Source organism: Sciurus vulgaris (assembly GCF_902686455.1).
Source record: "Sciurus vulgaris genome assembly, chromosome: 16".
Lineage (NCBI taxonomy): Eukaryota > Metazoa > Chordata > Mammalia > Rodentia > Sciuridae > Sciurus > Sciurus vulgaris.
In genome coordinates this window covers 1,738,855-1,754,657 of record NC_136477.1, presented here as the reverse complement: position 1 = coordinate 1,754,657, position 15,803 = coordinate 1,738,855, and the positions used below count along the sequence as shown (strand labels likewise).

At 61.3% G+C, this 15,803-nt stretch overlaps 1 pseudogene across 1 annotated transcript; it reads right to left on the bottom strand.

Annotated features, from left to right (window-relative positions):
* Positions 1 to 3,301: 3,301 nt before the first annotated feature.
* Positions 3,302 to 5,018, bottom strand: LOC306646547 (growth arrest and DNA damage-inducible protein GADD45 beta-like; annotated as a pseudogene). The gene is made up of 3 exons (XR_013766907.1): positions 4,834 to 5,018; positions 4,241 to 4,463; positions 3,302 to 3,991 (listed from the first exon to the last, which is right to left on the bottom strand). The product of XR_013766907.1 is annotated as a growth arrest and DNA damage-inducible protein GADD45 beta-like (transcript).
* Positions 5,019 to 15,803: the final 10,785 nt, after the last annotated feature.

Genomic DNA, 15,803 nt, shown 5'->3' with positions numbered 1-15,803 from the left:
GTTTGTGTGTCCATGCCCGTCTGCGGGCCTGAGTTCTGGGTGTGTGCTGTCCCCATGGGGTGGCCACCATGCCCAGAGCTCAGAGCGCGCAGGCAGCCTCGGCCGTCAGCCTGGGCAGGCTGCAGGGGTGGCGCCTCTGCCCCTCCGGCTGGGAGGTGGGAGGGTCTGGGTGTCATGGGGCACCCGCTGACCAGGAGTGCCCATGGCCAGGGCTCTCCCCTGGGAGCCTGGTGTGCTCCGAGTGGCTGCACAAGTCCCGGTTCCAGGGACACAGACAGGTTCCCCGGGTTGCTGGCCAGCAGGCGGCCTGGCCGCCCGGCAGCACCTGCCTCCAGGGACAGCCGGCATTCCTGGAGACCCCACCATCCTTAGTGCTTGACATATTTAAATTAGTGTAGTGCTTACGACCCCAGGATATGGTCCCAAAGATCAGTGTCCCCACTGCACAGGTCAGGATGCTGAGCCCCAGGACAGAGCGGGGCTCCCCTGCCTGCTCAGGGTCAGTACCCCCAGCTGGTGGTGTCGCTGGACATGGCCAGCATCCAGCACTCTGAAGGCCAATGTGTGTCCCTTAGGGACAGAACAGCCTGTCCTGGAGCCGGGACATGGAGGGCCGTCAGTGTGCGGGGCTCCCCTGGTGAGGCACTGGAGTCTGTACCTCGTGTGCTTATGCGGCACCTCCCCGCATGTGGGGACCGTCTCCCCCCGCAGCCATCTGCCGCCTGGCACAGAAGGTGATGGGAAGCAGGGAGAGGCCCTGACCTGTCCTGACAGGTGGAACGCGTGCCCAGCAGGGCAGGTGGCGGGGCTCGCAGAGTCAGGGTGTCCTGTCTGGAGGGCTTCCTGGAGGAGGGGTATCTGAGAGAGAAAGAGGTGCCCAGGCGTTCGCTTAGGCAAGGCGGGGAAGGTGTGTTCTCAGCAATGCTGGGGAGCCAGGCGGGAGCCTGCCCAGGCCCAGGCGTGTGGATGCCCGCACAGGCAGCCCTCGCCGACCAGGAATCCAGTGCCTGATCCATGCTGCAGCCCGGATGGGCCTCCAGCCCTGGGCAGGTGCCGGAGCAGACAGGCCACACAGCCTTGGCGCCCCCCATAGGAGGTGTCCAGGACAGGGGCAGGACGTGGATCCCAGGCACGGGGCCACTCCTGGGGAGGGGCCCCCTGTGGGGTGACAGAATGGTCAGAGTTGGGGTGGAGGCTGTACACGCTGAGTGCACCAGGTCGCATCTCAGCACCGTGTGTTGTCACGCAGCCCGCCTGCATAAACGTGTGTGTAGACAAGAGGCCACTGTGTACAGGCACACATGACAGTCCCAGTTTTGTATCCCACAGGTCTTGGCTCCTCCTTCAACTGCTGTGCAGTCACTGAGCCTCTCTGAACCTGTGTTTCTTGTACATACAAAGCAGAAACTAACAGCACCTACCTTGTGAAGTCATCGCAGGGCAGGGGTACGCTGAGATGGCAGGGGTACGCTCGCCTGGGAGGCCAGCCACTGTGAGATTTCTCTCCACATCTCCTCCATGCTCCTGTCTCACACCCAGCCCAGCCTGTCCCCTGTCCAGGCAAGTGGATATGCTGCGTGCCTCATGACATGTCCACGAGGCCATCCCTCCTGCCTGGAGAAGGGGTTCCGGGGAAATAACTCGAAGCCCAGAAACAGCTGAGGCACCGGTGGGGAGTCCCCTATGTTGATGCTTTTGTACACACACACGTGACTGTGTCCATGCACACAGCGTGGGTGTGTGCACATGCTTATTTGTGGGATCCTGTGCTCAGGGGAGGCTGGGTCCCTCTGACACACATGCAAAGTGAGCTCAGACAGGCTGAGTTACTTGCCCAAGGGAAACGGGTGAAGCTCACAGAAGAACCTGGATTTCACTTTTCTTATCCCCATTTTTCAGAGGGGAAGACCAGGGCACTGAGAGGTTGCTCCTGGCTGAGGGTCCCACGAGGGGGGCCCAGGCATCCTAGTGTCACTGGGGTCCTGAGGCCTTGGTCACGTCAGACAGGAGGCCCAGGGGTGGGAGGGTCAGAGGTCACACGGCCCTTGTCCAAGGCCGGGTCGGGAAGGAAACGGCGGGTTCCATGGCCACAGGTGGAGCCAGCAGGGCCGGCCAGCCCGGCCTGCTGGGAGGAGCGGAGCTTGGGGGCCCTGACCTCATCCTCTGGTCCTCCGGAGAGGCCGCGGGTCTTCCACCCTCCACCCCAATCCTTCCCCTGCTCCGCCTCCCCAGGTCCCCTCCACTGCCTCTGGGCCCCCAGGTCCCCTGCCCGCGCTCCTGAAGGCTCACTGCATTCCGCCCTCCCCGCCCAGCCCCCGCGGGTTCCCTTCCGCCTGCAGGCGCCTCCGCCCCTCCGCCGCTCCCACGCCCGCCCCCGCCCTGCACCCTCCGCGCCGCGCTCCCCGCTCCCTGCGCCGGGACTTCCCCCTCCTCCCGCGGGGCTCCCCGGCCCGTGACTCCTGGGGACCGCCGGGGCTTTCCTCGGCGCCCACGCGCGCTCGGTGGAAAGGTCGCGGCCTGCGGGCGGCCCGCCCCGCCGCTCTGCCCGCGCGCGCCCACCTGCAGACGCGGGGCGCGAGGACTGAGGCCGGGGGGGGGAGGCGCCGCGCTGCACCGGGGAGAGCCGGGAGGCGGCTTGCAGTTTCGGTTCAGAGGCAAAACGCAGCCCGGTGCCAAGCCCAGCGGGGCCGGGAGGCCGACTTCCTGGGGTATTTTTCTGCTTGTTGATTTTAGTTTGTTTGGGAAAAGAAAAAATTTTTTCTTTACTGCAACTTAGAGGCCACCCTCCGGGGAAGAAGGCCAGGCTGGGTGGGTGGGGGTAGGGGGCGCTCCCAGAGGCAAAAAGACCGCTCCGGGCCGCCTCGCTGGGTGATCCCTGGTGCCTCGTGACCTCTCTGGACCTTGGGTTGCGGTGGTGGCTGGGCAGCCAGGGGTTGCAGCCAGGCACGCCCCCCGCGCCCCCAGGGTGCGTCAGTGTGTGCCCAGAGCTTGGGGTTGGCTCCAGTGCGGCCGGTAACAGCGGTGGCACGGCGGCCAGGTTTCGTAATAAACCGGTCTCTTAATTGCTACAGGGCAGGAGAAGGGGGAAAAAAAGAGGCAAAGATTTGTTGGAGTTGGGTGGTGGCGCCTGCTGCAGAGAGAAGAGGCACTGTTTTTGCAAAGGAGCCTGGAGCTGCTAATAGGGACTTAAGTAACACTTCCTGGTGAGCTGGGAGGGGGCCGCAGGGGTGCCGCTGGAGCTGGCAGCCAGCGAGGGAGGCGGGGTCTTCCTTCGCAGAAGCTGAAAATACACCAGAACCCAGAGGCTTCAGAAATTTATTGCAAGGCCATCATAGTAGAAATAAAAATATGTCTGTAAGCATCCGTCTCTCAGTGGTTGAGTAACAAGTGCAAGTAACAAAATAAATTGTCTCTGTCTTTGCAAACTGGGAGGTCAAGGGCACAGAGCAGCATCAGCCCTAGCTCCCGCGAGGGGTGTGGGCCCTCAGTCCTCCAAGTCACGTTTCGCAGATGTCAGCCACAGTCTCAAGGAGGGTGAAGAACAGCAAGCCTCACCCCGACCCTGCGGCGTGGAGTCAGAGCCTCCATGATACGGGAGGTAGCAGCTGCCCGCCGGCTTCTGCTCAGGAGGCCTGGGCTCCAGTCTCCTCTCCTGCTTTCCCGGGTCCCTGTCCTCTCCTCTTTCGCGGCCGCCTCTGGCGCTGTTCCTGGATCGCCGCCGAGGGTGGCCACACTCCCCCTCCTGGTCCTCAGTCTCAGTGACTCTGCCCCGATGGTCTCATGGGTTGGGTTGTTCTGGGGGTTTGTTCTGGGGGGAGGGTCAAATATGTTTTATTTTTTGGCAGCAACTCAACAGGTCCTGATGCTGGGAAGGCCCTCAGCGTTCCTGGAGAGAGATATAGGGGACCCACTGGTTATTGCCCCGGCTCTCTTCGCAGTAACTGGCTACCTCCACCAAGCCGTGGCTCTTCCAGGCGTCTGTGTGAGGGTTCTGTGGGAGGAAAGAGGAGGGTTTAGTGGGAGCCCCAGGAGTAGGTGGGGAGACTCCCTCTCCTGGGGCCCCTTTGGGGAAAACAGGCTGGCTCAAAATAGCTGCCTGGGTGACAAGGCCAGGGGCAGGGCTGCCCACGGGACATGCCGAGCATGGCTGAGCACTGAGCTGGTGCAGGACCGGTCAGCCTGACTTTGTTGACAAACATGGGCCAGGTGCCCTGTGGGGCAGGGCAGACACCCAGCTCACCGTGACCAGGAGGCAGTGCAGGTCCCGGGCTTCAGTGGTGCCCTGCACCTCAGTGGGCTCTCCCAGAAGCTGTGCTAGCCGCTGCATGCCGGACACCCTCATAATGTCAATGTCATTGTCACAGCAAAAGGACTGGATGAGGGTGAAGTGGATTTGCAGGGCGATGTCGTCCTCTTCCTCCTCATCGATAGCCAGGAGACACAGGACCACACTGTCAGGGTCCCTGAGGGAGTGGAAGAGAGAGCAGCGGGTCAGGTGAGGATCATGGAAAGGCCACCAAGCACAAGGAGTTTGCAAGAGCAAAGAGGTACTGCAGGATGCAGAGATCAGCATCTGCATGCTGATGGGGGTGGGGGGCTAATGGCTCAAAGTAATGAGGAGACAGGGCGGTTCAAAGGGAGGGGCGTTTGCAAACGATACTGACATGTCAGGATGCTGCAGCCCCTTTGCCCCCACAGAGCAGAGACACCCTGGATCCATGGCGGAGGGGGCACTCGCTAAGTCCCAGCCCCGCGCAAGAGAGGGGCACAGAGAACCTGCAAAGCAGAGCGGCGCCCCCACCGCACCCAGTCCAGGAAGGGGGTCTGACTCACACATTCATCAGCTTGGCTGACTCGTACCCCCACCGTCAGGCGGTCCTGGCGCTGCGCGGCCACCAGCAGCTCCTCCACCGCGGCAGTCACGGTCTGCATCCTGAAGCCAGGGGAGACGGGAGTCAGGGCCGGGCGGGCCACGGGGCGCCCCGGCGCGGCCCATCCCTCAGGCGGCGGGGGCCCCAGCTACTTACTTTCTGAGCCGCGTTGTCGCACGCCACGAGCTCTTTCCAGCGTCATGTTGCAATTATAATCCACAGTGGGACGCAACCCCACGACAATTCCCAAGGAGAAATTGCAAAACCCGAGCCAGAGCGCCCAAAACCTTCCCACGGAGCCGGAACCTGTCCAAGATCTTCGGGAAGCAACAAGATTCCCCCAGTAAAAACAGGCGAAGACAGCAAAAAGTCCTCAGCGAAAACTAATCCACGGAGCTCCAGACGCTGGCTCCGCGTACCCTAACTCGGCGATCTGAGTCCGCGGCCACCGACGCCGCCCTTTTATGGACTTGTAGGGAAGGGGCGTGGCCTCGGTGAAATTACTAATCCCTCCTATTGGCCGAAAAACAAAGGCCAGAGCAGCAAGCACTGCGGTTGGCCACCGCCCGGGAGGGGGCGGAGCGCCGCGCTAGAATGCCCCACGTGGGGAGAGAGCCCGGAGGAGGGAGCCGGGCGGGGGACCGAGTGCCAGAAAAGAAAAAAACAGAAGTTTTCTCCTGATTTCCCGGCAGCCGCGCCGCGGTTCGGGGCGCGCGCGGGATTTCCAGCGCGCGAGGCTGCCTGGACTTTCGCGGGCCGGGGGGTGGGCAGGGGGAACCTGGAATCCCCTCCTCGTCCCCGGAGAGTCCCTGCCCGAGGCTTTTCCCAGCTGGTCTGGGGGACTGCCTGGGGAGGGCGCTCAGTCTGCACACTGATCCCTCCCAGGAGGTCGTGAGGTGGGTCTCTCCCGGCCGTGGGTACCCCACACCCAGGGCGACTTGACTTCTCTGGGGAACACAGCACCGACCTCTTTGGTTGGAATGTGCATTATATAAAAAAAAAAGGGGGGGGGCGTGCAATAAGCTCTCAGTAAGTTTGGGGGTCTCAAGAGGCCTCTTCGAGACTACAACAGCGAGGGCTGCAAAGGCAACCTCTGGGTCCCCACCTGTCCCTTAAGAATGAATGCACACCGGCTTCGTGGGCAGGGGAGGAAGCATTCAGTGTACACAGCGCTCAATAAATGTCATCTGGAGGGTCGCGTTAGGCATCTGGAAGTCCCCAAATGCAGGGCCTGCGACGCCCCTGGGCACCCTGGGGAAGAGGACCGGGCGCCCCCTCCGCAGCCCCGGCAAGTTTCAGGGTGGGGTGCGCGCGGGAGGCGCAGGTGGCGCGGCCTGGAGGAGCTGTGCTGGCCAGTCCGCCCCCTGCCGGCCGCCCGCGGTCACCCCCTGACCGCGTCCGCCCCGCCCGTGAGGAGAAACCGGGCCGGGGGGGGAGAGGGGGGGGGCGGTTCTGGTTTGCGCTGCACGCCGCCGACGGGTACCTGGCCGCAGTGGTGATGGTCAGTTTTGTTTCCTCGCTCCCGGCGGACGCAAACATGCATGGAGGGCGTAGAGTGTACCGGGAGCCCCCTCCCTGTATCGTGGGTTATTTATTTAATCGGGAACTGGGAAGCCGGGGCTGCTTCTTATGCAAAAGGGGAAACCGAGGCCTGGAGAGGCTGTCACTGCCCAGTCGGAGCCATCGGCGTGGGCCAGGCACTGCACGAGCTCGGCGGCAGATCCGCGTGGGACTGTCTCCCCACGGGCGCATCGGGGGCTCCCGGTGACTCCACATCTGCGTCCCCTCCCCCGCCAGCCTCCGGCCTGGCCTCGGCACGGCGGCTCCGTTCCACCGGCTGGGCGGCCCGCGGGTCCAGCTGACGCATCGCGCCGCCTCTGCGCCGCCCACCGCGGGGGCGCGAAATGTCCCCGGCGCTGCGAGGCGCGGCGGCGCCACCTGGTGGCCGCCGTGGTCCCTGCGCCCTCAGCGCCGGAAGAGGCGGGGCGGGGGTGAGGGAGGTGAGGGGCCTGCGGGACTCGGCGTGTGCCGCGCGTTTCCTCTTTTATAGATGCAATCTTTAAAAAATCAAACAGGCGAACTATTGCCTGGAAATATTTATATTACTGTTATCATTATGGTAAAATATACGTAAGAACATTCGTGATTGCGACTATTTCGAAGGGTACCAAGTCATACCAAAAACACGGCACAATGTTGCCTGACCATCATCACCAACTGTACCCACAGAGTTTTTCTCCAGGGTGCTGGGGATTGAACCCAGGGCCTCGTGCACGTGGGCAAGTGCTCTCCCACTTGTGTGCTTTTCCATCGTGCCTTGCAGACCCATTACAGAAAATCGCTCAGACCCTCTCCCGGTCCCTGGCTCCCTCTACCCGCCTTTCCTTCTGCGTGAAGCTGCCTATTCCAGGTCCCTTGGAGAGGAATCTCAGTGTGTGTCTTCTGTGTCTGGCGTGTTTCTCCAGCACGAGTCCTCAAGGCTCCCCATGTTGGAGTGTGTGCCAGGACATCCTTCCTGCTCCAGGATGAGTGGCCTGGTTCCAACCTCTGCAAGGACCATCCTGCACGCATCCTCTGCGGACACTGGCTTCGGCCTATGGTGGACACCTGCTTTGCCAATAAAGTTTTATTAGACCCAGGGCTGGGCATGAGGGCAATGCAAGGAGGCACTTGTCTTGGGCACAGAAGTCAGGGATGGACAAGCCTGGTCACCACAGTGTGACCTGTGTGTGTGCTGAGGACTGAACCTGGGCCCTCTTGGTGCCGAGCACCGACCCCCGCCACTGAGCCACCCCTGGCCCGATCGTGACTTCTGAATGCTCTGCGTGACAGTGTGATCCTGGGATTGAGTTTTTCCACAGCCCCTTAGATTCTTTCACCCTAGTCTGCCCTGAAAATGCCCTGGGTGCCCCCCAGGAGCAGACCCTGTCTTTCCAGGAACCAAAGCCCACCCCTACCAGAACGGGAGTCCTGCAGTGCAGACCCCTGCCTCTGGAATGGAGACGCTCGGCCACTTTTACAATCAATCATGCGTGGGCCTTGAGGACTGGAGGACAGGGCTCCGCAGGCCCGCGGGGGCCTGGTGTGCGATCCTCTGGGTTTCGCAGTGGGGGTAGAGGTTGGGGCAGAAGACTGCTCTCTAAGTCTCAGAGACCTTCTTCCCCAGGAGGTTCCCAGGTACTCCAAACACTCTGGATCCCAGGTTGGGGCTGCAGAAAGGAAGCTGTGTCAGGGGGAGGCTGTGGGCACCGTGGGCCAGTGCCGCCGGCGGGGCCAGCTGTGCAGGACACACAGGGCTTTCTGGTGCAGACCAGAAATGGCATGGGGGTGTGCAGGAGCCGCTGGGAGGAAGGCTGGCCTGGGGAGCCGTTCGGGCTGCTGCAGGTGCTGGGACAGGGCTGGGGACATCCCTCTCTGCGACCCTGCCTTGCCCTCCCAGGAGGGCTGCACCTGCTGGCCTGGGGTGAGATGGCGTGGGGGTTCAAGAAGCTCCGGAGAAGGAATACGGGGTCAAGCGTGGCTCAGGGTAGAAGCACTGGCCGAGCTCGGGCCAGGCCCTGGCCTCCACACCTGGCAAGGCACAAAGAAAAACCGCGTTAGGTTAGATGGTCGCTGTCCTGGCTGAGTTTGTAGGCCACCTTGGCGTTTTGCCTGATTCTTGGGCCCCTGCCCGTGCCACCCCAGCAAACCCTGACGCACACGGGGCTGGGGGCGGTGCTGCTGTTGGACAAGGCAAGGAGGGGGGCCACCTGCTGCAGGTGGCAGAGGGGTACAGAGGAGGAGGGCCTCTGACCTCTGGAGGGGTCCGGTCTGGCTGTCTCCCCACATTCAACCCGGGGTCCCTGGAGAGAGGCTGAGGTGTAGACAAAGCCACGAGGGTGAGTCCTCAGGATGGAACCGGTGTCCTTCTGAGAAGAGGGTCAGAGACCAGAGCTTGCTGGCCCTCCACCTTGTGAGCACACACCAGAAGGCCGTCAGCCAGGAGGAGCCCTCTGTGGGCACCAGGCTGGCGGGCACTTCCATCTCGGGCTTCTGGCCTGCAGAACCGTGCGTGGGAAGGAATTCCTGTTCCTGCAGTTTATAGGGTCGCCTTATAGCAGCCAGAGCTGACCAGACAGGACGGCAGGGTGATGGAAGGCGGGCCACAGAGCCCAAGTGGGACGCGGCAGGGGCAGGGGCTGCCCGAGCTGGAATCCCAGCTTCCCTTCTGACTGGCTGTGTGGGCTTGGGCACACTGCTGGCCCTTTCTGTGCCTCTGTTTGCCCCTCTGCAAAATGGAAATCAGAACCTTCTCTGGGATGAGCTGGACCTTCGGGGCAGGCCGTGAGTCCCTCCGTCCTTGCTGGAGGGCTCTCCGGGCGAGGGTGCCACCTGACCTGCAGATGCTGTGTGGGGGCTTCTGGGCGTGACGCCCAGGACAGCAGAGGCGGGTGTGTGCAGACAGGGCTGCGCTCCGCTCCCTGGAGCCCACAGTGAGTGGCCAGCCGGTGGCCAGTGCACCCTGGAGCTGAAGGTGAGTGCTGGAGGTGAGGCAGCCTGGCCGGCATCCTGAGTGGACAGGACACCGCGTGCCCTTGCACAGCTGGACTCAGAGACCGGCTTCCTTCTGGTCTCCAGCCTGTGGTCTTCAAGGCCCCCCACCCTGCCACCCTGCTAGGGTCCTCCCTGCCGCTCCATCCCTGCTCACACCCTCCCTGTCTGAGGAGCTCATTCTCTGAATTTGCAAGACAAAGAATCTAGGCATCCTTGTGTCTCAGGTGGGGTAGTGGTGTGGGGGGCGGCACGTGGCTACGGCAGAAGGGTGTCAGGTGGCTCCTCTGAGAAGGCGACCTCTGAGCTGAGACCCGAGTGGCCTGAGGAAGCCAGGTTTGAGAGGGCACAGCTGAGCAAAGGCCCTGGGCAGGAGGAGCCTGGCATGTTGTGTTGGAGACCCAGTGAGGAGCCCCGGGCCCTGGAGCAGGGGGAAGTGGGAGGGAGGAGGAGGGGACGGGATGGAAGGCCAGCCTGGGGGCTGCAGGGCAGGTCTGGATGGTCTCTGGGTGTGGCCAGGAAGCCACTGGCAAGTCTGAAGTAGGGAAAGGGCAGGTTGTGACATCATGTTTTTTTGCACAAATGAACAAGACGAGATTCCTGTCCCCAAGGAGAGGTTTCCGGGTGGGGGTGACTCATCCTGTGAAGGTCCAGACGTTTGTAAGACAGGAAGGGCTGGGAGGAGGTGGGAGTGGCAGGCCAGGTGGTGGGGTGGCTGACAAGGCCTGGGTGCTGGAAGGCTGAGACCCACTTACAGGGCAGGGTGGGGGGACAGAGTGTCCTCTGTCGGGCCAGTGCCCACTGGGGGCGGTGGCTGGAGCAAGGCTGTGCTGGAGGTCATCTGCACTGTGAGACGTCTATAAGACCCCTCCCACCTCCACCCCTCATGGCTGTGTGTCCAGGAGTTGGTGACTTAACCTCTCGGAACTCCCTCTTTGCATGGGAAAGTCAGGTTGTGGAAAAGCTCACTCAAAATGATGCTTTGAGAACGACTCTGGCACGGAAGGTGTCCCATACACCTTTCCCTCCGTGGCTACCTGAAGTCACCCATCCCTCCCTGGACACCCTTCAAGCCCCCCTCCCCCACGTCTGGTTCTCCCTGCCACACCGACAATTTCCAACGTCGTACCATGTGCCTGGGTCCCTCCTCCACTCACCCTCCAAAACTAAAGCACCACTGGAAACCCTCCGGATGTGTCCTCGGTGTCCTGGCCCGTGTCCCCGTCCTGCCCCGCCCTCGCACCCTGGCCGCCGGCTCGCTTCTCTGCACACTGCGCATGCGTGCGGAGCAAGCTGCACTTTCTTACCCAGAGCGCTTAGTGACTGCTGAGGTCCCGCCGGCAGGGCGGCTCCCCCGCGGCCTCCGCTCTGCTGGGTGCTGTGTGCCCGGTGCCCCGGGGCGCGGCAGAGGCGGGCCTTGGAAATCCCGACAGGCTTAGGACCTAAATGAAGGAGGACCAGAGAGTTCCCTAGAAACACACCAGGATGAGTGAGGAGCCAGGGATGCGGGGGAGGGTGCATCCGGCCATTGATTAACAAGGGACCTGCGAAATGTTGCCGCCGGCTCCAAGAGTCCAGAGGATGCGGCCTTTTCTAGGCTGCGGGATGCCAGGGCAGACGGCGGGCACCATCCTCCAGTGCTGCCCCGCCTGCCTGCCTGCCCGCCTGCCTCCCTCTCTATCTCGGTGCTGGGGACCGAGCCCAGGGGCACTTAACCACTAAGCCACTTCGCCAGCCCTTCGTATTTTTTATTTTAAGACAAGGTCTCGCTGAGTTGCTTAGGGTCTTTTCCTTCTTTCTTTCTTTTTTCTTTTTTTCCTGGCATTGGGGATGAAACCCAGAACCTTGGAAGTGCTGCACCCCTAAGCTACGTCCTTTTATTTTGCAGCAGGGTCTCCCCAGGTTGCTGAGGCTGGCCTCCTATGTGCCATCCTCCTTCCCCGCCTCCTGAGTGGGATGACAGGTGTGTGATGCTGTGCTCATCTGACAATCTGGATGTCTGTGCATGTGTAGAGTGTGACCAAATGCCTGGTCAGAGGGTCCCTCTCTGCAGACGGCAGCTACAAGTTCAGGGCTTCCCTGGACCCTCAGTTCGGACCAGCTGACGCCAAGTTCACAGACCTACTACTCCCCAGGACCTCGCAGCACCCAAAAAGAAGCTCCATCTTTGTTTCCGATTTTATTGCCACAGGATACAAATTCCAATCAACTAAGGAAGGTGAGGCACCGAGTCCAGGAGGGTCCAGAGGGGTAGCTCTGGTCACTGTCCCCAGGAGCCCTGGGCGTGACAGTATGCAGGCAGTGCTCCCCGGCAAGGAAAGCTGGCCCAGCCTCCACACCACCTGCCTGGCACAGCTCTGGTCTCCTTCCTCCTACGGTTAGACTCCAGAAACTGAGAAGGGACATTCCTGGGGCCTAGAGGTCACCTCCCAGCAGCTGAGGACAAAGGCCAGCCTCTCTTTGGGTGAGGCTAAATTCCTTCCTTCACAATGGGTGGGAATCTCTTGTATTTGCAAAGTACACACTTGTGAAAGCCCTGGCAGACAAGGGCGTGACTCCAGAATCAGGGAAGAGGACCATGTGGCAGGAGCCTCGTGGCCGTCTGTGTGTCGACACAGCTGGGCCACCGGGTGCCCAGGAATTGCACAGTTCCAGGTGTGTCTGCGAGGGGGTCGGGGGGGCCTCCCCCGAGTGGGCGGGCCTCATCCAGCCCCGCACAGGCCTGAGTGGAACCACGGGCTGGTTCTCCCTGGAGCAGAGAGCCCTCCCGCCCCGCGGCCTTGGAGCCGGATATCAGCGGTGTCCTGCCTTCAGCGCCTCAGGTTTGAGCACAGTCTCTTTTGAAGCACAGCTGGAGTTTGATCTGCTGTGAGGTATCAAGAGGGTGGAACTTCAATATGACCAGTGTTCAGAGGAGGGGCGCTTGGGGTGACTAGGGTTGGAATGAAACCCCTCCATTGGATCCTAGTGGCTTTATAAAAAGAGAAAAGGAAACTAGGTGTGGCCACACCTGTCATCCCTGTGATTCTGGAGGCTGAGGCAGGAGGATCACAAGTTCAAGGCCAGCCTGGGTAACTGTACCGAAAAAGGGCTGGAGGTGAAGTTCAGTGGTGACTCTCATCTAGCATGCATGAGTCCCTGTGTTCATGCCCAGTACTAGCAGACACTCACACACACACACACGCGCACGTGTGCACGCACAGACGTGCATGCACACGCTCATGTGCACGCATGTGCACAAACCCACATAGATGCACACACATATGAATGCATTCAGACACACACAGAAACACAGATTCACACACAGGCGCATGTGCATTTGCACACGCATGTGCGCACGCTTCTTACCTCTCACCACCGTGCCTGCAGGCTGACTGCAGATGCTGCTCTCTGCTTTGGATCAGAGCCGTGAGCCTAATAAAGCTCTGCAGCTTTCCTTCTGGGTGGGGATGCAGCCAGGTGTGCCTCGCCACGGAGCCACATCCCCAGCACTTCTTATTTTTCACTTTCAGGCAAGGTCTCATGGAGCCACGGTCCTCCTGCTTGCTTCTCGAGTTGCTGGGATGGCAGGCAGCCCCGCGGCACTGCTCTGCTCTCCTCGTGGGTGATGGGTGGCTTTTCTATTGCTTCCCTGTGATTACCACCAGCCACCACTTCCAAACCCCAGTCAAACCCTCTCTCGGGTGATGAGGCCCCGAGACCGCTGCTGGGCCTCAGGCATCAAGGAGTACCGCTCTCAGTCCAGCGCCCCGGCAACCCAGTGCCGGGCAGCGAGGGACAGGCGGGCAGTGGTGGCAGCACTGAGCACCAGACCCGGGCGAGCTGCCCCAGACTCGGTCCTGTGGGAATGGTGGTGAGGAGGGAGAGCCACCTCAACCAGACAGTGGACCAACCCCAAGGGCTGCGTTCCAGGACCCCCGCGGCCTGAGCCTCAGATGTGCCGACCCCCGCGGCCTGAGCCTCAGATGTGCCGGCTCCCCCTCTCCTGGCTCCAAGTCCTCCTCCCAGTGCAGCTCCCACCCCACGCTGCCCGGTGCCTGGCCTTCCTTCCTCTTGCCCAAGCTTGGCTGTGGACCATGTGTATTTGTGTCCTCCCTCTCTGGCCTCACACAGTAGGGGGCTCTTCCCTCCAGCTTCACCTGACAGACAGCTGCCACCCTCAGATTCAGTTGCGATTATAGGTTCAAACCCTGGGTTCCTGAATTCTGATACTATAGTCTAAGTTTAGCTTTCAAGCTCTGGAATCTGGTCCCCCAATATGCAGACCCCAGAATCCAGGTTCCAGTCTTCAAAATCAGGGTCCCCAAGACCCAGACTCCAGAATTCAGGACCCAGAATCTGGCCCCCCACGATCTAGACTCCAGAATCTGGGTCCCCAAGACTAGGACGCCCCCTCCCCAGCGAGACTTGGGTCTAGAACGGATCCCGGATCCAGTCCTCCAAGATCCAGGCGCCGGAATTCGGGACCCAGGCTCCGGATCCTGCCTCCCCAGGCTCCAGTCTCCGGAATTCAGATCCAGGCAGGTGATCCGGACTGGGAGCCAGCAGCAGCCAGCAGCCGTTGGGCTGGAATTTCGAAAATCTGGCGCCAAAAGTCAGCCCCGCGTGGGAGCAGAAGTGCTGGCAAGGGGCAGTGCCCGGGCGTCCGGCGTCTCCCAGGCGTACCTGCGGGCGCCCGCGCCCGCCTCCCGGCACGTGGAGTCTACCGGGGGCGCTGGGGTCTGCGGCCTGGCCTTCCCCCAGGGGAGGAGGTGTCGGGGGCCGGGCACCAAGCACAGCCGGCCTGGGTGTCCTTGGAGGACGGGACAGGGTCAGCTTCCCAGCTGGTCATCACCGGGGTCCCTGATCCCTCACACGCACAGCACCCCCAGGTGACAGCACACATCTTGGTAGTCATGGGAAGGGAGGTGGCTCTGGCATCCAGTGGGTGGAGCCCAGGGCCCCCCCCCTCAGCACCCTGCAGTGGACAAGGCCCCTCCAAGGGCCTCCATGCCCACAGCTGGAGAAACCCTCCTGCAAAGGTGACAGAGGCCATTGTTGGGGACCAAGCTCCTGCATTAGGCCCAGACATCCAGACCAAACCAGAACAGAATCACTGGTGAGTGCCATGTAATCAAATTGCACTTGGAAATGGCCAAACAGGAGATTCAAATCTACCAACCCAAAGGGGCCCATCAACCTGAACAGGCACGCGGAGCAACTGCCCTGCTCCAGTCCTGCAAGCGACTGAACCCCCAGTCCCTTCTGCTCCTTCCTCTGCTTCTTCAGCCCCTGGCCTCCACTCAGGTGGGTGGGCGCCTCTCTATTCGCAGATGGGGGCTGCCGATCCGGGCTGCTGATGGAACTAGTGCGATCGTCGGGCTCAAGCCTGCAGAGGTTCTGTTCTTTGCCATCCTCGCGGGGACATCCTGTCCAGTGGCACCCTATGAGCTGTGACTTCTCGTGTCGGGCTTCTCTCACCGAGTTTGTTATGGGGTTCCTTCAACCACCTCGAGCCAGGGTCACGCGGTGGTGGGTGGTGGCTCCCTCCCCATGCTTGTTCCTTTCAGTCGCCACACCTTGGGCTGCAGTGTGATAGCTGCACACATGTGTATGACGCGTACTGATCAAATTGGAGTAAACAGCATTTTCATCTTTTTTCTCCCCTGTACTCGGGATTGAACCCAGAGTGCTCTCCTACTCTGCCACATCCCCAGCCCTTTTTGAGGCAGGGTCTTGCTGAGCTGCCCAGGCTGGCCCGGAACTTGCCAGCCTCTTGCTCAGCCTAGGATGCCAGGTGTGCCCACAGTCTTCTTGTTTCTTTGTGTGTGGAGCCTCCTAGCTCCTCTGTCCAAGTTCTTTCCTTTTTTTTTTTTTTTTTTTTTGGTGCTGGGGATTGAACCCAGGGCCTTGTACTTGCAAGGCAAGCCCTCTACCAACTGAGCTATCTCCCCAGCCCTTCTCTGTCCAAGTTCTGCATAAAAGGTACACGAACTTACTCCCGTTTTTGGACCTGTCATTCACCTACCTCTGTTCCCTACCCCCATTACCTTTCCTAACCTCCAGTAACCACTTCTCTTCCCCCCAGTACTCGGATGGGACCCACGGCCTTGTACCTGCTAGGCGTGCTCTGCCAGCCATACCCCCCAGCCTCATGAAGTTGACCATTGACTCTTCCACGAATGAGAATATGCAGTATTTCTCTTTCTGGTGCGTTTCCATGGTGTGCTCCGGTTTACCTGTTTTGCAGGCGGTGCCTCTTTAAGGACGGCCCAAATGGTTCCTTCAGAGAAACCCCCAGAGGGCGAAGGCTGAAGACTACAGCTCCCGGCGCAGCCCTCGCGTTCCCGGCGCTCGAAGACTACAACTCCCGGAGTGCCGCGCGCGGCGGCGGGCGGACCACAAGTCCCGGCGTGCCCCGCG